Source organism: Hydra viridissima, unplaced genomic scaffold, assembly GCF_058129835.1.
Source record: "Hydra viridissima isolate aposymbiotic clone 2 unplaced genomic scaffold, HvirCarnegie_v1 scaffold_7, whole genome shotgun sequence".
Taxonomy (NCBI): domain Eukaryota; kingdom Metazoa; phylum Cnidaria; class Hydrozoa; order Anthoathecata; family Hydridae; genus Hydra; species Hydra viridissima.
The window spans coordinates 5002558-5023811 of record NW_028324306.1 but is presented as its reverse complement, the minus strand read 5'-3'; the positions used below and the strand labels follow the sequence as shown (position 1 = coordinate 5023811).

Genomic DNA, 21254 nt, shown 5'->3' with positions numbered 1-21254 from the left:
CGTGCTACATTAGTTAGAAATCATGTTGCATTTTCTCAGTATTACAATATAAACTTTCAGTTAGACAATTTTTTCTTCACTCTCTTATGGCAAAAAACTGTTTCAGCAATATGCTATTGATGCGTATGTTAAAATCAAAGTAGAAAAAAGTAGAAAGATAGTAGAATCGTGTATGAAAGGTTCTTTGCATTGGCAATTGGTGCAGAAGTCTGTATGAACTGAAAATATTAGAATACAAGATGGGGAAGGTGAATTTTCCCAATGGCTACTAAAATTTGGGAATAGAAGAATACCTGTCAAAGAGGAGAATCCTTATAAAAGATGCATTTAAATACCAAATCAGTGCATTATTAGAGAAAATAAATTGATTGTTGAAAAGATTTTCTGAGATGCTGATCAAAAGGATTATTCTAAATGCGTGATTTTAACACCAACTAATGTTGATTCATTATCAATCAATGAAGAAGTGCTTGAATGTCTGCCGGGTAAGGTCAAAATTTATGTAAGTGCTGATCAAACTGATACTGATGACCTTAATGAAAGAAATGACTTTCCTGTTGAGTGTTTGAATAGTTTAACTCTTTCAGGTATGCCACCTCATTGTTTAAAATTGAAAATTGGTTGTGTAATAATGCTACTTAGATATTTAGATCTCAAAGCTGGGTTATGCAATGGTACTCGAATAAAAGTTTGTGCTCTTCAAAATAATTATACTGATGCAGAGGATTTGACAGGTGTTTCTGGTGGTAAACGGGTTTTTGTTCCTCAATATCAGTTGGCTCCATCAGGTTCTAATTTACCTTTTGTTCTGAAACATCGTGAGTTTCCTGTCAGATTGGCTCATTCAATGACAAAAGTCAAGGTCAAACATTTGATAGAGTTGGGGTATATATTTTCTCTCATGGTCAACAATATGTTGCATGTTCAAGAATGAGAGTATTTAATAGTTTGTTTTTCAAAATTAATAAACATTTCATTCAAGGTGTGGTAGGTGAAAAGTGTTACACAAATAATGTCATATTTTCTAATGTTCTTAATTTATAGTCTTAAGATTTTTATTTTGAAAATTTACTGTTTGTAAGTTGTGAGCACATTTTATTTGTATAAATTTATTTGTTATTTTAATATATATATATTTTTTAATAGTTTTTGATAAATATATCTGTCATTTAATATTGTTATAAAATGTGTTTATATGTGTTATATATAAAACCATATTTGTTTATAGTTGTATATATGTTTAAATTATATTGTTTCCATGTTTTCAAAGTGGTGTGACTTGGGATTATGTTGAGCAAGATTGATAACCTTGCCAGCCAAGCGATGTATTTATAGCAGAGGTGTGACTTGGCAGCATTTAGGTTGTGTTGTGTGGTCTTTTTAATTATTCTGGAAACACAATCTCTGTTAATGTTTAGCGTAATGTGTATGAGAGAGTATGCAACCTTGATCTTTAAATCTAGGGTGTTTTAATGTCCTAAGTTTGAAGTAATTGAATAACAAATATTGAATATAAAAACAAATATACTTTTATGTATTTTTATGTTTTGTAAAAAAATAAATATAGTTAACTTTAAATTGGTTTTCTAATTTTGACTTTCATATTTTAATTTTTGTTTGTTATTTTCGCTGGAGTTTAGGATCAAGAGTGTAAATATTCTATTGTTATGTGTTATTGTTGTGATGTTTTGTGTTCAAATTCATTTTTAACAATAAACACCTTCATATTGGTGTCTATTGTTAAAAATGAATTATAGGTAGTTTCATTATTGAAACTTACTGCTTTTATTTATTTACTTAAAGCCAAGACAACATTATGCTAAAAATGCAATTTATATCTTAATTTGATTGATATATATATATATATATATATATATATATATATATATATATATATATATATATATATATATATATATATATATATATAGAGTATTGTTAATCCTTTTGTACTTCGAAATAGATTTTATAGTTTAATTTTCGATAAATGTTTATATTAACTGCCATGTCAAAATAGGTTACTATAAATAGGTAAATCGATTTTCAATTTTTATGTGGTGTTTTTTTTTTTTGTTTTTTGGTGTTTTTTTTTTTGTTATGGTATTACAATTACTTTTTTTTTTTTCTTTAAGATTTACGATTGACGCATACGATTTATAAAAAAAAACATGATTACCTTTTATTGTAAATTTTTGTCAGTTAAAATGATATAAATATATGCAATTAGTTCAATTTTTAAAAATCTGCTCTATTTCATTCCTAATTATTTGTTTTACGTTATTTTGGGGATCTTTTTGAACGGGGGGGGGTTATAATTGTAGTTTTGCGCATTTGTCAAATATCTAGTTACTTAAATTTTATAAGGTGTTAAACTAATTATCTTAGTTTGCATTTGCAACACTTTTGAGGAAAGAAAAAATTGTTATATATATTAAAAAGAAAAAAATTGTTATACATGTAAATAATTGTTTTACATTTTATTATTCTGGTAGAAGGTCTTCATCAAAAACTTGATAACTCTTAATAAAGATACTCTATTCTCCTTACCACCATTAAGGCAAAAACGGGGAAGGGAGGTCCTTTATTTGTGTCAAATTATTAAAGAGAATTAAATTTCGAGTAACAAAAGGAATTTTTAAATAACCGTTTACTAAAAATTATTGAAACAAAGAGGCCATATATAAAAATGGTCAGATTAGTGCCATAAATAGCAATAGTCAAATGGTCAGATATTTTGAATAAATTCATATAGTTGTGTGCATTTAACGTTTTAAAGACAATTTCCTTTGTTAAAGAAACATGTATCAAGGGGATGCCAAAGAATTATTAATTCATGTAAAATTTACGTTCTCTTTATATTAATCTTATTAATTAAAGTTCACGTAATAAGAATACAACACGAATTTAGCTTTACTTTTTTTTCAATTTAAAGCATGAGGAAGTAATATTTTGTATCAGTAACTAAAAACGTATTGTTTTGAACTCAGTAATGTCGAGGAAAATGGTTCTGCGTTACACTGATATGACCTATGTCAGCTGTAAATTACTCAAATAATGTTAAATAATTATTAAATTATTTTACCTCCGCATATTTTTTAATTTGAAGGCGTTTTTCTAAAAGGGTAATAGTTATGGTTTTGCAACTTTAAATTGTGGAAAACAGCCACTATAAATTAACAGACCGACCATAACCCGTATTACGGGTTGCTTTTTTGCTAGTCCATATAGATTGCGTAAAGACCACAGTTCAGTGCCCCTGATGTAATGTCTATTGTCTCTAATATATTTGTAATTCATGATTTTTTTCTAACAAAGCCATGTTGATGCTAAGTAATTAACTTGTGCTGAACCAGGTGACTCATCATATGTTTTTTCAAGAATCTTTCCATAATTTTACATATTATGGCTGCTAAAGATATTGGTCTATATTCAGACGGGTCACTTTGTTTACCTTTTTCTTTATATATTGGTATCACAGTTGCTTCTTTCCAATTATTAGGTATTACACCTGTTTCAAATGATGAAACTATCAGAAGAGAATTAGGCCAAGCTAATCCAGCGGCACACTCATTGAGAACCTAAGGACTTTTGCCATCTGGGCCAATTGCTTTGTATTTTTTCAATTTACTCAACTCACTAAAAACCGCAGATTCATTAAGGTTAAATTGATCAATCTTGCATACCTGACCAGTCCTGTTTGGGAATGTAAACTTGTTCTTGTGGTTAATTTTAGAAAAAGCAGACTCAAACTGTTTATTAAGACATTCTGCTTTTTTAAACGATGTTATTAGCTCCATGCCGCCTTTATCAAAGTGGGAACAGTAAACTTTGCTTTTTTTTGACTGAAAATATAATTGTATACAACTTTTGGATTAGATTTTTAAAGTGAGGCAAACTTTGATTCATAGCTTTTTTGTGCAGCGAGTATGTCTTTTTTTAACTGCTTGCAAGTTGCTTTTTAGAGTGGGCTGATTTAAAAAATGAAAAAAATATTAAATTTTATTTAATAAATGAAAAAAATATTAAATTTTATTTAATAAATGAAAAAAATATTAAATTTTATTTAATAAATGAAAAAAATATTACATTTTATTTAATAAACGAAAAAGATATTAAATTTTATTCAATAAATTAAAAAAATATCATATTTTATTTAACTAATGAAAATGGCTGTTGCTAGCTCATCGACTCACAATGGCTCAAAATCCTTAAAAAGTGGCAAAAAAGGAAAAAAAATAAAGTCTTTAGTTTCTAAATACAAATAACTTTTAATGATGGTAAGGCCAGATGCATAACAATTTAAAACTTTTTTTGAAGCCATTGCAAGTTTGTGTATTAATTTGAAGCACTTTACTAATGCTTTTTTTATGACGAAAAAAAAACCGGAAATGTTCGATAAAATAGTCAGTTTTAGAAATTTATTTTATGGAGACATAGTAGCTAAAGTGTTAGTATTTTTTATTAATTTATTAAAATTGTGTCAATTCGCAATGTAATTGAATGATTTTTTTCTAATGATTATTAGGTTTAAGCTATTACTCAGCATAAAAAAAACTATTAGTAAAAATTTTTTTTTTTATTTGTAACACATTATTTGTGGTACAAGAAAAGAATGTTCCGCATAACTCCACGCTGATTTTAGTGTTTTTGAGTACTCTCAGCAATATACCATTTGATGGAATAAAATTTACCTGCTCCAATTTGCTCCAATCTAAAATAGAACTTATATCATTTACTCGCTAAATATTACATTTAGCGAGTATACGATAAAAGGTTGGAGTAAATTGAAGCAAGTAAATTTTATTTATTTATTTAAAATATAAACTCTTTTAAAAAAAGAGTATCAGCGTTATCTATTATTTTTAGTATATATATATATATATATATATATATATATATATATATATATATATATATATATATATATATATATATATATATATATATATATATATATATATGTATATATATATGGATTTTCAAAATACTTGTAGCTATTAAGCTATAATGTAAATGACAATAAGATCGTTAAACTATTGATAACTTTTGTGTGTTATGTTATAGATAATATATAAAACATGAAAAGAATTGATCTTCTTCAAAAAATTAAAGAGTTAGGTTTCAATAAAGTTAACCTGCTTGAATCTTTGTTTAAAGAAATTTTAAATGTTTATAACCTTCATGAAGATGACTTCGATAAATCAGAGCTTACTAACTTAAAGAATAAGTTGTCTGTTTTTAAAGCAAAAGTGGGAGCTAAGTTAGATAAGCATAATAGAAACTATGACAGATTGATTTTAAAAGAATGTGTTTGGCTGCAGGTAAAGAAACAGAGTTATTTGTTAATAATTTTTTTTATGCAATCATTCTATTTAATTAAGTTTCTATTTACAGGAGGAGTTTTTCCCCGATCTTGTTAAAAGAGTTAAATTTAAAGAAGGTCCAGGTAGAAAAAATAAAGTTTGGGAAAATCTTGGTGAAAGAAGCAAAAGAGCTAAAATTGCCCATTTAGCTGAAAACAATCATGAAGCATTGGCATTAGCTTCTATAAAAAGTGCAGCAACTGAATCCAACATTAGTAGAAACAATTTTATTTTTATAGTAAAGAAGGCTTTGGACCCAGATAAAGCAAATGAAATTAGGAAAAACATGCTTGAACCTGTTAAAATGAAAGTTGAAGATGCTCTCAGCCTAAAAATTCAATGTGATCTGTCCGATGAACAATACCAGATAATCAGAAATAGCTCCTTATTACAAAATGCAAACATCTGTCCGTCTCTTCATAAAATTTTAATTGAAAAAAAGAAATGCTATCCTGATTTGACTTTTTCAGAAACAACTGCAGTTTGCTCCCTTCAATCTCTTTTTAATCATACACTGTGTAGAATCTTGAGTCTAAATAGTTGCAACAAAATATTTTCTGAATTATTGCTTAAAGATATCAATCAACATGGAATCATGTATTTCAAAGGCGGTTTTGATGGAGCGTCCAGAGTCTGTATAAACAAAAATATTTAGATACAACTCTAGATGAAGTTATTAAAAATGAAGAGAGTGTTTTCCAAACATCTATTGTGCCTCTTAAACTGACTGTTAATGATACAGTGATATGGTACAACAAAAAACCATCTAGTACACACTTCTGCAGACCAGTATGTTTGTAGTACAAAAAGGAAACAGATATGCTAATTAAAGAAGAAGAGGAACGATTACGAATTGAGATTCAGAAACTTGAACCATTTGTAATAAGTTTAGAGTCAGAAGCGGCTGAGTCATCTATGATGACAGCAATTATAAAGTATAATTTGGATTTGACTATGTTTGATGGAAAAGTTGTTAATGCACTGACAAGTACTACATCTTCTCAAAGCTGTAATGTATGTTCAGCAAAGCCAACAGAGATGAATGATGTTAAATTGATTAGATCTAAACATGTCAATAAAGAAGCTTTATCTTTTGGCCTTTCACCTCTTCATCTTTGGATAAGATGCTTTGAGTACATTCTTCATCTTGGATATAAATTGAAAATTAGGTCATTTTATGCTAAAACCTCTGAGCAGAAAGAATCAGTTAAAGAAAGAAAAGCATTTATCCAAAAGAAGTTTAGGGAAGAACTAAGTCTTACTGTTGACATGCCCAAACAAGGTTTTGGAAACACTAATGATGGTAATACTGCCAGAAGAGCCTTTGAGGAATCGATTACTTTCTCTGAGATAACTGGTGTAGATGTTGACATCATTTCTAGACTTAAAACAATTTTAAAAGCAGTTTGTTCAGGATATGATTTAGATCCAAGCTCTTTTCAAAATTATTGTAATGATACAACAGATAAAATTCTTTCTGAATTTAATTGATATGTTATTCCTCCAAGCGTTCACAAACTTTTAGAACATGGTTTACAGATTGCCGATGCATTAGAACTTCACATTGGAGTTTATTCAGAAGAATCACTAGAGGCTCTTAACAAAGAGATTAGAAATGCAAGATTAAACCATTCATGCAAAATTTCAAGGATAATTGTTATGAAAAACCAGTTTAACTATCTTATGATAAGGAGTGATCCAGTTATATCGAGCATCCAATTCACTAACCATAGATGTGAAAATGGGAAATTGCTTCCAGTAGAAGTTCTTTCTCTTCTTAAACAGTCGTGATTCTTTTGTGAAATTTTTTATTTATAGTTAAATTTGCCATCAAAAATTAAATTTTTCTATGAATTAAAATTTAAAATAGTTTTAATAGTAATGCTCAAAGTAGAACTATTATCTACTCTTTGTTGATGTCTGAATTTTTTTTATTTATTAATGATAATTCTTTTTACCATTGTTTTTATCAAAAGAGGAGGATAACAATTGATGACAGAAATTTTAAAAAAATTAAATTTTCTACGAATTAAAATTTAAAATAGTTATAATAGTTATGCTAAGAGCATTCTATTATATACTCTTTGTTGATGACTGAATTATTATTATTATTTTTTTTGAAAATTCTTTCAATCGTTGTTTTTAGCAAAAGGGGAGGGGTCCGGTAATAATTATGACTTAAATTTGGATGGTAGTGTACTGTGTGATCACGCCTGATTACAAGTTGGAGTGAGTTAAAAAGAGATTTAAAAATAAATTATGTATTATGCAAACTATTGCTTGATTCGAAAAGAAAAAATTAAAAAAAAAATCTGCTTGCGCGTGTAAAATTTCATACGCGCATGTTTTTTTAGATACGCGCACGTTTTGCTGATTGTTGCACGTAAAAATAACTTAAAATCACATAATTGAATTTTAGACAAAAAAAACAATAACTATTCATTTAATACATATTAAAATGCGATGGTTATATAATTTTTGCCGTTTTTTTTTCACTTTGAGTCACTGTGCGACTGCTGTCTTTGAACGAAATGCCTTTTGCTGCTGCTGGGAATTTTTTGGAGCGAGGTTCAAGTCTTTATACCCTGTAAATTCAATAATAGAAGATCTGATGAAGCTGTATATATATCCTGGGTATTCCCATGAAATTTGTAATTACCCAACTGTAGTTTGCTCTAGTTGTAGAAGAAACATTTACTTGATGAAGTCGGGACATACACCCAGAGGCTCGTGGGGAGAGAGAGTATCAAAGGTAATTCTCATATTTAAAAAATAAAGATATTTTTTAAACTCATTCATTTATTTAAAGTGTTATTATAAAGTAAGCCTTTTAATCTTTAAAAAATTTCGTGTTTTTCTTTTTTCCTTTTTATTTAAAACACTATACCATTATTTATGTTAAATCATTCATTGTAATGAAGCATATATCTTTATATAATTATGTATTTAAAGACCACTTTTGAAAGTTGAGTGGAAAATGCTGACCAGGAATTCAGCTTCAATGCTCCAAAGTAGTGAAACAGAACAAATCATATCTTCTTCACCAGATAACTTAAAGCTTTATGGAAAATGTTTTTCAATGTTAGCACCTGGATACACCCACAACTAGAGAAAGGAAATATTTTTGTTTTTTCTAAAACTGGTTTTTCGAATAAACCACGGTTTTCAATGTTTTAAAAACCGGTTTTCCGGTTTTCAAGTGTATATTTTTATTATATATATTTCAGGGGAACAATAGCAGCAAAAACATAAATATATATAGCTCAAATACTGCCATTTCCTTGAGCATTAGTTTGGAAATTGATTCTATTTTTTGTTTCTTTGGTGAATTCCCATTGACTGTCTCTCTAATGGAGAACTCGAGCTCTTCTGACAAGGAAGTAAATTGCTGTACTTGTTCCTGACTAGTTTCATTATCTGACAAGTTTTCCTCATCTATAGACTCACTTCTCTTTTGCTCAAACAAACGATTAAACAAACTTGATACAGTAGTAGCAAATGTATTTCTCCTTGGCATGGAATTTTCGAAAATGTCATGAGTTGCTCCATTAATTACATCAGGATTATTCAGATATTTAACTAAGTTTACTAATATAGCATTCCTCCTTTCAGTGACTCTTTTAGTAAATGAGTCAACTAGCTCTTGACTAAAGGTGTTTTTCTGGCTTTTTAGCGGCTTGAAAATGAACTTCATCAACAGAATGCCATCAGATGAGAGCAAGTTCATTCAACAGAATGCCATCAGATGAGAGCAAGTTCGAATCTCTTCTGCAAAGTGCTTCAGCACCAACCTTTATTGGTTCTAAAGCAATTACTAGATTTTGTAAGGTGGTAAATTCAGACTCAGAAATCATAATAAGCTTCATAACTCAATCAGTGATATTTGAATACATTTCTTAAGAGTAACAAATCTTGATACCATATCTAGTAAGCTGTTCCAACGTGTCTTAGAGTCTAAGATTAGCTGCAGCTCCTTTCCAAACTCAGACTGGATATGCTTTTGCAGAATCATGTCATTTTTAACTGGAGACTTTTGAAACAATCTGACACATTTTCTAACCTTGTTGATGAATCCTGTGACATCCTCTCTGATCATTGGAAGAGCTGATGCACCTGCTTCTGCTGAAACTTCTAATCTTCCTTCCTCATCGCTGTCATCATCTTCTTGGTCCTCTTCTAGAATAGTGACTTGCTTAGGTGTTCCATTATCTTCTTTCCTAGATTGCCTATGTGGAACATCACAGACAGCCAAGTGGATTCCATGTGCGAAGCAGAGCTGATGGTCTGGTAAAATTGAGCTACCAAACTTTTTCATTACAGCAGCTTCGTCTGTGGTTACTGCAACATTATCACAGGCAAAACGTAACCCAAATTCTTTCAGTTTCTCGTCAACAGTTACACAAAATTTCTCTGCTGGCATAGACCCATGTACCCTGATCATTCCAAGGTTCCAACAATCACTTTCCATATGAACATTCATTTTCATATATTTTCTGTTTCTGGATGAAGTATACTCATCAAGATTTAAGCTAAATTTGTGGCTAACAAGTTTCTTTTCTGCAAAATGCTGCTGATATGTTTTCTTGATATCTTCATAATGTTTCATCAGCAGAGCCTTAATCGATTTAGCATCTTTGGGCAATTTGTATCCCCCTTTCTCTAGAGCTTTTCTCAAACGTTGATTAGTTGAGAAAACACGAAAGGGCAGCCCATCACATGAAATAAGCTCAGACAAAACAATATCAACAGGGTCCGTTGTCTTAAAAAACGAATCAATGGGTTTGATGACTTCGAGTTTCCTCTCAGGAGAAACAACTGCAGCAAATGTGATGTTGTACTTTGTCCTCAGATGGTTCCTCATGGAGCTTGTGGTTCCTCCTTTGCACTTAATTTCTTGGTCGCAGAGCTTGCACTTGGCCAATTCAAGTTCTTTTGAGTGCAAAAAGTGCTTCCAAACTGATGAGTTATCCTTGTGGACTTCAGAAAACGACATTTTCGTTTTTGTGAAAATTTGTTTCACTTTTTTACTTCACAAATTGCAGTAACTTACTGTTAAAGTTCAAGTGGAAGTAAATTGAATGTTTTCATTTATTTTCTTGAACAACTTCACATCAAGAAAAGTGGTTTAGAGTTGCCAAATAACCTAATAAATTTTGTACAAAAGATATACAATATAATCTCTTTAATTCGAATCTCTTTAGTTCGAAAATCTCCATAATTCGATTAAATGTAAAGTCACCGTAAAATGCTCCGAAGAAGACTCAACTTTCTATAATTCGAAAATCTCTCTAATTCAAACTTTTATTTTTCCCCATAAAGTTCGAATTAGAAAGATTGTATTGTATATCCAAAAACCGGTTTTGAAAATAACATTTTCGGTTTTCGATTTCCTAAAATTTTACGGTTTCCGGAAACCGGAAACCGGTTTTCCTTTCCCTACCTACAACTGTTCTTCTTCAGTTGCTGTAACAAACTTGATCACTCTTGCCAAGAGTTTGGTAAGCATTCAAGCTGAACAAGTTGCTTCAGGTTTATTAAAAGATAAGATGAAAGCTGACTGCATTCTAAAAGGGGTAACTTTTTCTTTATCAACTGGTGGAAACCCATTGGTTGTAACTGTTGGATGTCCTGCTAACAAGGCAAATTGAAGAACAGTAAGACAAGTATCTTTACAGGTTATAAAAGAACTTCAAGTAACATTGGAACTTTCTATTAACGAAACCAAACAGTTAATATCTTCTCTTTGGAAAGGATTAGGGAATAAGACTGCTGTAGAACCTAATAACTTCGGCAAATTGAATTATCTAGAGGAATCCATATTACATTTTTATTATGTAGAAAGGTAATTTATATGTATTAATCACAAAAGTGCACTTTCAGAATGTGCTAACATTTTGTATGGATATATTTTATAAGTAAAGAGAAAGAGATCCTCCACCATGAATTTGTGATGGCTACACATACAAATATTGTAACTATATAATGCGTAACGATTATAAGTAAAGTAATTTTCTTAGTAAAATTAAGTGCAGCTAACATTAAATTGACTAATATATAAATTAGAAATTGTTGTTATCTTTTTTGTGTAATATATGTTTAATTTTTTTGTGTTAACGCTTTAATCCCTAAGTTTTCCCAATCTGGAGATGCTTTAACGAATCGTTGAATGTGAAGGCTATTTTTCAGTGTGGAAACAAACAATGACATTATTTAAATATTTTTGCAGATAGGTTTCCTAGACAGTGAAGATGGAAAAGTTTCAAAGGATTTTGTGTATGTTCAAAAGACATCATTTTCATACTGCATTCGATAAATCAACATGCTCTAACCTTCATTCAGCATTTGTACAAATTTCTATGGATGGTGGAGAATCTTTTTTGAGAGTTATAATCAATGTCTTTGGTGCAAATGAAAGTACAAAGTCTGCAACTTACATGAATAGTGGTGTTCAGCGTTGTCAAATTCTTGCAATAGTTGAAAATATTCCTGATACAAACCATAAATTAAGAATAGTATAAGAAAAACTCAATTTGCAAGATGTCAAGTTTTTTGCAGCATTTGATTTAAAGTGTGCTAACGCTGTGTTTGGTCTGTCAGGCGATGCAGGAAAAAGAGATGTGAAGGGTTGAGAAATGAAAAATGTGGAAAACTAAGAACTTTTGGGAGTCTAGATTATTGGTATGAAAAATATGTTATGGAAAATAACTCCAAGAAATCTAACATGCAACATTATATGAATGTGATATATCCAAGGATTCTCTACCTAGAGGAGAATCCAGATATTCTAATCCAGCATTTAATACCACCTCCTGAATTGCATCTTTTGATTGGGGTTGTATCTACTTTAGGATGTCTGCTTATGGATACTTGGCATGAATTTGATGACTGGCTGAAGACTAAAAATATTCTTCAGAAAAGATACCAAGGTAGAGGTTGGAATGGAAATAATTCCAACTAAAGTTGTTACACCTTAGGTTCCTAAACTTAGAACTATAGTTCAGTGCATGAAAGACTTTAGAATAGTAAAGGATTTTTGTTTTGGTCGAACTCTTTAGTCAGATTTTAAGCAAGCATTTTGCTAAATTAAAAAACTCCTTCCTATCTACCAAAGACCTTGCACAGGTTCTAGGGGAAAAAATTTCAGTAAGTTGGAAGTTTCACATTTTGCTGTATCATGTTCAGCCCTTTGTTGAATACCATAACTGTAGCCTATCCATGTTTGCTGAACAGTGTGGAGAAGCTATTCATTCTAAATTTAAGCCTACATGGATTAGATTTAAACGTAAAGAAGAGCATACTTGACTCGATATGGAGAGCAACTGCTATCCTCTGTAGTTGATTTTAATGGAAGAAGAATTTAAAATTAACATTAATATGCAGCCCTAGAAACAAAAATAAGTCAACAAGTCCAGGACAGTGACTATAATCCTGTCAAAACGGCTATTTTCATAGCCACAAAATTTTTTTAAAAATATTACAAATGGCTTATTTTGTAATATCTCAAGAGCTCTAATTCACAAGAACAGCTTTCATTTTAGGCATATATGTTTTTATAGTGTGCCACAAGATTAAGCAAAAAGTTAGGGGAGCGGGAAAAAAAAAATCAATTTGCTCCTATTACATGTTTGAAACGCTTTTTCAAACCCAATTGCAGAAGAAACTTGATTTCCCACTGCAGAAGAAACTTGATTTGTCTGAACAAAGGTGAAACTGCATATCTTTACAGTTGGTTAGAGAGTATATCAAAGATACTTTAAAATATTTATATATATATATATATATAAATAAATTGTATTTGATAGAAAATAATGTATTTTAGGTAAATTTTAGGTATCTTAGGAAAAGGTTACTAATAGTAATACCTACAATAGAATCTTGAAATAGTTTATAAATCAACAAATGATTTTAATGGAAGAAGTGTTTAATTTGGTTATGATAATTATACGTGATAAATATATGTAAAAACTTAAAAATTGATTTTTCTAACCTTAGCACGCAAACCAGATTTTAAAAAAATTTTAAATTAACCATATACATTAATACTAAATTAAAAATAAAGGTTTGGATTGAGTGACACGATATAAAACTTGGTGGTCTCTCTGGTTCACAGTGACCCACTATTTACTTTAAATGTATCAATTCCTAAATTTAAGTTAACATGTGAAACTAAAGTTTATTAAAAACAATTATAATAACTAATAATTGTCACCGTTTTATGTCCCTTTTATTCATGCTGTTGTGATGCGATTTAAAATGCAGAATATAGTAAAATAGGGTAGAATGAAATAGAGGGTAGAATGAAATAGTTTTTTTGATAATTTGTTAAGTTTTTGAATGCGTGATATTTTTTTTCTTTTTTTGAAAAATGGACATAAAACTCTCGGAAATTAAATTTGATATTAATGAACTTAATAAGTATACTGGTAGAACTTTTTACGCTGGTCAAGAATCTTTTTTCAAAATTAAATTTGCTTTTCAGGGAAAAAAGTTATGACATAAAAACGAAAAGGAGACATGTGGGGTTGAATGAAATACGCTAATTGCTCACTTGTTAAATGCGGCTTATATTAACTAAATCTCAAGTGACCAATCAATCTCTAAAAATTTTCTGGATAAATTTTAAATCAATTCTTGTTAAATCTATTCTAATATAAAATATGCCTCAAAACAACTTGCTCTCAAATAAAAAAGAAAAACCATACTCCGAAGAGCAAATTGCGCTTGCAGTGGCCAAAGTACAAAGCGGTGAATTTTCACTTAACAAAACTGGTCAATCATTCAGCATACCAGTAGCAACTCGTCACAGGCGTGTCTACGGCATAGGTGAAACTTCGGGAGTGTTTCAAACACGAGATTGTTGCAACAACTTGAATCCATTTTGGTAGATATCCTCATCAAATTATCCGATTGGAGTTTTGGTAGAACTTTAAATGACGTCATCACACAAGTTACCGACTATTTGCAACACCAAGGTCAATATCATTTGTTTCCTAATGGTACACCAATGAGAGATTGGTATAAGCTTTTCATAAACTGGTGGAGTCATAAATTAAGCATCAAGGCCGTAGGCAATATTTCATCACTCATAGCCGCTTCTTGCACGCAAGAAATAGTAGCAAAGTATTTAAACACACTGCAAAGAGAATTCAACGAAGCAGTTATTAATGAAAATACTTCATGTCATTTGTGGAATTTTTATGAAATTGGATTTTCTGGTGATCAAGGCAAGTATCATATAGTTTGCCGGTGTGGTGCAAAATGACCATTGAAATTGGTTGGCAACAATGAGAAAATCCATTATACAGTTGGAAATTGCATCAATGCTGCTGGTAATTGTCTTGCTCCAATTATTATTTTTAAATCAAAAAAACGCCTGTATAGAAAATGGTGCTTAAGTGGTCCAGACGATGCCTTTTACGCCATATCTCCTTCCGGATGGATGGAAGATAAGCAATTTAAGATTTGGCTCACTGGCGTGTATGTTCCTGCCATCAAAAAAATCCCAGGTAATTAGTTTAATCTTTACTTTAATCAATTAATTACTTAATCAAATAAATCTAATTATGGTTATCCAATTATAGGCATTCATATTTTAGTCTTAGATGGACATGTGACACATGTCACCTATCGGGTCGTACTTATTTGTATCAAAAACAATATCTTGTTAAATTAGTTACCAGCTCATTCGTCACACATTCTGCAGCCACTAGATGTCGGTGTTTATTGCTATGTCAAAAGAGTTTGGCGCAAATTACTTCAACAGTTTTATGCAGAGACAAAGTTCAGCAACTTATGAAAAGAATGTTTTAACCAACTGCAAGCAAAACCTTTTAGCTCTTTTTACACGCACCCAAATATTTCAATATCAGTAGAATCGATCAGTCAAAATTGCAAATTGCTAATACGTTTGAAACACCGTCATCTCAACCTGAGCCTTCATCATCTCAACCAGAATCCATGAAAGTACCACCACCACTATTAGCGCCAGGAACTGCACCATCTTAGCCACTACTATCTGAATCTATACTAACAACATCCAGCATCAGCATGTGTTGCATAGCATCAGCTTCAAAGTCACCTCCAAAGCCAACTCGCCTGCAAACAACCTTCAATAGTGTAGTAATTCCAGCTATTCAAAAGGAAATTCAAAAAGAGGTTGAAAAACAATTGCAATCGGCTCAATCGCTTACTTTAAATGTATCAATTCCTAAATTTAAGTTAACATGTGAAACTAAAGTTTACTAAAAACAGTTATAATAACTTATAATTGTTACCGTTTTACGTCCCTTTTATTCATGCTGTTGTGATGCGATTTAAAATGCAAAATATAGTAAAACAGGGTAGAATGAAATAGAGGGTAGAATGAAATAGTTTTTTTGATAATTTGTTAAGTTTTTGAATGCGTGATATTTTTTTTCTTTTTTTGAAAAATGGACATAAAACTCTCGGAAATTAAATTTGTTATTAATGAACTTAATAAGTATACTGGTAGAACTTTTTACGCTGGTCAAGAATCTTTTTTCAAAATTAAATTGCAACCAAATGTTGCAGCAGCTTTGCAACTAAATGTTTCGCATCCTGAAATACTCAAAAGATTAAAAGATGCTGAGAGCAAAAAAGCAGCAAATCATTCTAAAAAACAACGTAAGCTAAGCTTTAATAACGAGCAGCTAATAATTCAAGCAACAACAGCAATTCCAACAACAAAAAAACCTGCAAACCAAGTCAAGTGTAAAAAGTGCCGTAAAGTTTTAGGCGAAGCTTCCACAAGTCAAAATATGGAGTGGTACCAGTGTGAAAATTCAAAATGCAAGGTTTGGCTTGTTCAAACATGCATACCAAAGCGATATGTAAAAGGCGCTGAGTTTTATTGCACCAAAAAGTGCCGCACAAGTGGCAATTCAGCTCAACCTCTAGTAGCTCTCTACGACTCAACATTATCAAAAGAAAAAAGTTTTTTTTATTCAGTTGTTTTTTTAATTGTTATCATTGGTTGTTTTTTTAATTGCTTTTATTGGTTGTTTTTTAAATTGTTACTGTTAGTTGCTTTTTGTTTTTTTATTTAAGTTTTGTTTAATTACACAGATTGCGTATTTCATTCTCCCCGAATGTGAGGGTGGAATGAAATAACTTTTTTTTTCAATTAAATAAAGTTTCTTAAAAAACTAAAAACATTTTTTACTTGATTTGTATATATTTAAATACAGCTCAAATTTCTCTACAACTTTAAAAAAAAAAAAACTTTAAAGCCTTTTTCCTTTAAAAAAGATAAATTAAAAATCTTAACTATTTCATTTGACCCCATTTAATAGTCTTTTCGTATTATTAATAAAGTTAAACTAAAGACCATATATATTGTCTTGTTTTTTAATGATAAAGAATAATAAAATTATTACAATTTATTACCATTTTTATTTTCTTAGTTTATTTAAGGTAAGACGCAATTTCATATACTTAACAAATTTCCGAAAATAATTTATCTGCACTCACATGACCTACTTTATACACGGCCGGATATGCTGCATAAATAGGTCGAAAACTAGGCCAGTTTCTCGTCGTTTTTTTAGTCAGGAACGTCGTGTTGATCAAGTTTCCCATTTAGTTGTGAGAACTACAGTAAATTAATGCGCTGTAATTAATCGTCGAACTGGCTGTAAATTTAAAAAAAGTGAATCTAGTTATCTTTTTGCAAGTAAAGCTGTTTTTATTTTTCCCAAAGATACTAGTTTAGAAGAAAAAATTATTAAATTTGTAAACAGAAAAGATTGGAAACCAAGCAAACATTCAGTTTTACGCATGGATCATTTTGAAGCAAAGTATTTAAAATATGGAAAACGAGTTACTTCAAAACATGAGTTAAAACCTGTTCCATCTATTTATTCTGAAGAAACTTGTATTCCAACTTCTGTAATGCCTAAAGTTTCTAACTTTCGTAAACGAGATTCTACTAACCCAGATGAAATTCATTTATTTTAAGAAATGGATAAAATAAAAAACATTGATATGCTTCATGACTCTAGCTTTCAAAATGGATTCAATTTTTAAAGATATGAAAGTTTTGTTTTATATTATCATTTGTTTTTTGTAGACTTCACTATTTATTGAATCAATAAGTGTTGAAAGCAATTTGCATGTAAAACTGTATTATTAAACCAATTCCACTTCCTCATTGGTTTAGAACTATCAACATTTGTAAACTCACAAGTTTATCCAGTGGTGGGATTCAAAAAATTTAAGAAGTGGTTCGGTATAATGACTAAAAAAATCAAAGACAAAAGACAGAATCTGGGACAGTTTTATTCAAGTGAAAAAAAGACATTTTCAATCAAGAGAAATTTAATAATAACTGTCGATTGAACATTGCACATTAAGAAAAATAAACAAGTTATATAAATATTTATAATATAGTAGTAAATAAAACAAAATTAAAAATTATTACATAAATGAACCAATTATATAAATATTTATTACATAAATAAAAATAACATACGAAGAAAAATTATTTTAAATAACGCCATATCACCTGTAGATTTTCATCATCTTTAATAGTTTTAATTGTCTTCACACGAGGATCATCAGCAGAGTGATTTATTTGCAACCATTTCTTCACAACGGGAACGGAATTCCAGTCTTTCAGAGATAGACCAGTTAGACTAATTGTCAATATATAGAAAATATATATATATACATTTACGTAACAAATAACAATAATATCAGATCAGACCTTTTCGTTACATTACTAAAGATAGTTCAGTACATTAGTATTTTAAAAAAAATGCATATTTTTTGTTTACAATAAGTGAAATTTTTCGTTTATTTTTGAATTTTAACTTGTTAGTAACCAGTTTGCGGAACTTAAAAAATTTTAATAACCGGTTCTTCCGAACCGGTGCGAACCGGCTGAATCCCACCACTGAGTTTATCTAGTTTGAATAATTTGGTGTCTTATATGGACAACCTTGTTGAAGGAAATATTCTATTATTTAGTCAATGAACTTTCAAAACTGATCTTTTTCAAATCTAAAGGTTGTCTTCCATATTCTTCAAAAGTGCTACGTTTTGCACTAATGAAAAAATATTGATCATCTCAGGTTTATTCGTAACTTCTGGAACAACGTCCTTTACCGTCAAAGTCACTATTAAAGAAGTTAGTATCAGGTGGAATTGATTCCATAAAATCATAAAAGTTAATATTAAATGAGGACAAAATAAGCAATCATTGTGTTATTCTTTTTGATAAAATGTATTGGCAACAATCTTATGAATACCACAGTGCTAGATTAACTGGACAAGAAAAAGAGGTTAATCTCTACAAAGGAGTAATTATCTTTATGATTGTAATTAAAGCTGTTGTAACAATTCGTTGTATAAATTTATTGTATAAATTCATTGTACTTACCTCGCGACGATTGCGAAAGAAATTACGCCACAATGTATAAATTGTAAAAAGCTGAGAAAGACCAAAGAAATATATAACTGTAGTGAAAGCGTAGTTGTCTTGATTTTACAAGCTGTTTCGGCAGTATGACACTAATGGCTAAAATAATTGAAAAATTTGATGAGTCTTGCGAAGTGGTAGTATGGCTGAAGAAAGTTAAACTGGTCGGTGAACTACAAAAGATGGGCGATTTGTTTTTAATAATTCCGTTATTTCTCGAAGGAAGTGCATTCGTCTTATATGAACAACATAGTTGCGGATATTGAAAAAACTTTATTGGATGCGTTTGAAGTAGATAGTTTTAAAGTCTACGAGGTGTTTAGGGATCGGAGATGGAACGAAGGCGAATCCGTCGGTGTTTACATGGCCAGTTTGCGTCAACTTATGAGACTGACAAAAATTGAAAATAAAGAGTTACTGCAGCGAGCGTTTGTAACTGGATTGCCAGGTGAAGCTTCAAAAGCGCAAATAAAAATATTTGGGATCAACTTCCAGGATGTGTTAAACCACGCAAGAGTGCTTTTGTCGGAACCAATGAAAGAGGAATGTGTTTCAACAACAGTCTCTGGAATCGATAAAAATGCTAATAGATCATCTTCATCCTCTAATGGTTTTATTTGCTATAACTGCGATAAACCTGGAGATGTTGCCCGAAACTGTTTTTCAAAGCAACAAAATGCAAATGGTGCAATGAAATGTTTTCGATGCGAAAAAAACTGGCCATATTGTAAGACTTTGCTCATCACGACAGGAAAACTCAAGTGGGGAATTGTAAGCGCCAGCTGTTCCCTTGAGCAACTAACGGCGCTTCTAGTATGCGTAGTGTACGTGAACAACTTTGCAGCAAAAGCACTGGTTGATAGTGGATGTACCCTACCATTATTTCAAGAAAAGTGACTCGGAATGCAAATGTGAACATCAGAAGAAACAAAGTCAATGTAATTTCTGTAAAAAGAGAACTTGTGGAAAAAAAGGAAGAAGCGATGATAATAATCGTAATAGCTAACAATTAACAATTGATAACATTCGTAATAGCTAACAATTGACGCAAACAAAAAGATGAATAAGGGATTATCCTGGTAATGGCAGTTGAACAGGAAAATGAAGAGAAAATACGACCGATTTTGGACATTCGTTAGTTGAATCAGTATATTAACTCGCATGGTGCCTCAAGCGATGCATGCGACGAAACAGTGAGGAGATGGAGAAAAATTGGTGACTTTTCAATGCTTAATCTCAGATGTGCCTACATGCAAAATCACATTGATCCAGTTTTATGGGAGCATCAGGTAATAGTCTACAAAGAGATGCAATACTATCTTACACGTCTCGGCTTTGGTTTAATTCTGTACCAAAAATCATTTCTTCAATCCTAGGCAAAGTGGTGAGCCTCGATGCAGGTATTAATGAAGCAACTGACTACTACATCGACAACATAATTATTAATTTAAAAAAGGCGTCAGTTGAAAATGTCGTAAACTATTTGGCGCGGTATGGATTGTTAACAAAAGAGCCGGAGGAATGTAGTGCTGCACAAGTGCTGGGTTTGTAACTGTTTAGAAACGAAAAGAAAGGGCTTTGCTGGAAACGTGGCAATAATATTCCGAAGTCAGAAGACATTAAAAACGATAAAATAACACGACGAAGACCTTTTTCAATATATGGGCACTTACTAGGGCACTATCCCGTTTGAAATTGGCTCAGAATGACATGCAGCTTTGTAAAACATCATAGTCATGAAGAAATTTAGGATGATTTAATTTCAGTTCGCTGACTTAGTAGCCGTACATGAATGGCTAAAAAGTGTGCTGACCAAAAGTCAAAGAGTTCGATCTAATAGGCTATCAAAAATGCTCATTAAACGAAGACTTTAACAATTACTAGATTTAATAAAGGAACATAAAATGAACATTTTGTTAAAGTGGATTCCGCCCTCTAAAAACAAAGCTGATGTACTGAAAAGAGTTCCAAGGACCTGGTTAAAGGAACTTTCACTTAAAGATGTTAAAGAACTATGTGGGTTGCATGTTGCAGAAGAAATTCGTAAATGTCATTCAAAGAATCATTTTGGCGTTAATCGAACGATGTTTACAGTGCAAACAATAACTTTGCAAGTAATGAGAAAAGATGTAGAAGAATGTGTGGAGAAAAATGCCTCGCGAAGATATCAAGAGTGTACAAACTCAATTGGATTCGGTATTTAGGAAGCATGGTCCACCACGAGAACTATTGAACAATGGAGCGGTGTTCAAATCGAATAAGCTTTCTATATTTTGTGAGAAATGGTGTGTACTATAGATGTATAGATGTGGATATAGGCCAGCAGGAAATGGGATTGTGGAGCGTAACCACCGCACAATAAAATGTATCACTGCGAGGGCACAGATATGTCCGTTGCAAGTAGCATTTTTGTAAAATTCAACACTAACGATTGGAACCCAAGAAGAATCAAC

The 21254-nt window shown here is 30.9% G+C and overlaps 1 pseudogene; it reads left to right on the top strand.

Moving 5' to 3' along the window:
- Positions 1-7878: 7878 nt before the first annotated feature.
- LOC149885757 (uncharacterized) lies at positions 7879-12724 on the top strand (annotated as a pseudogene).
- Positions 12725-21254: the final 8530 nt, after the last annotated feature.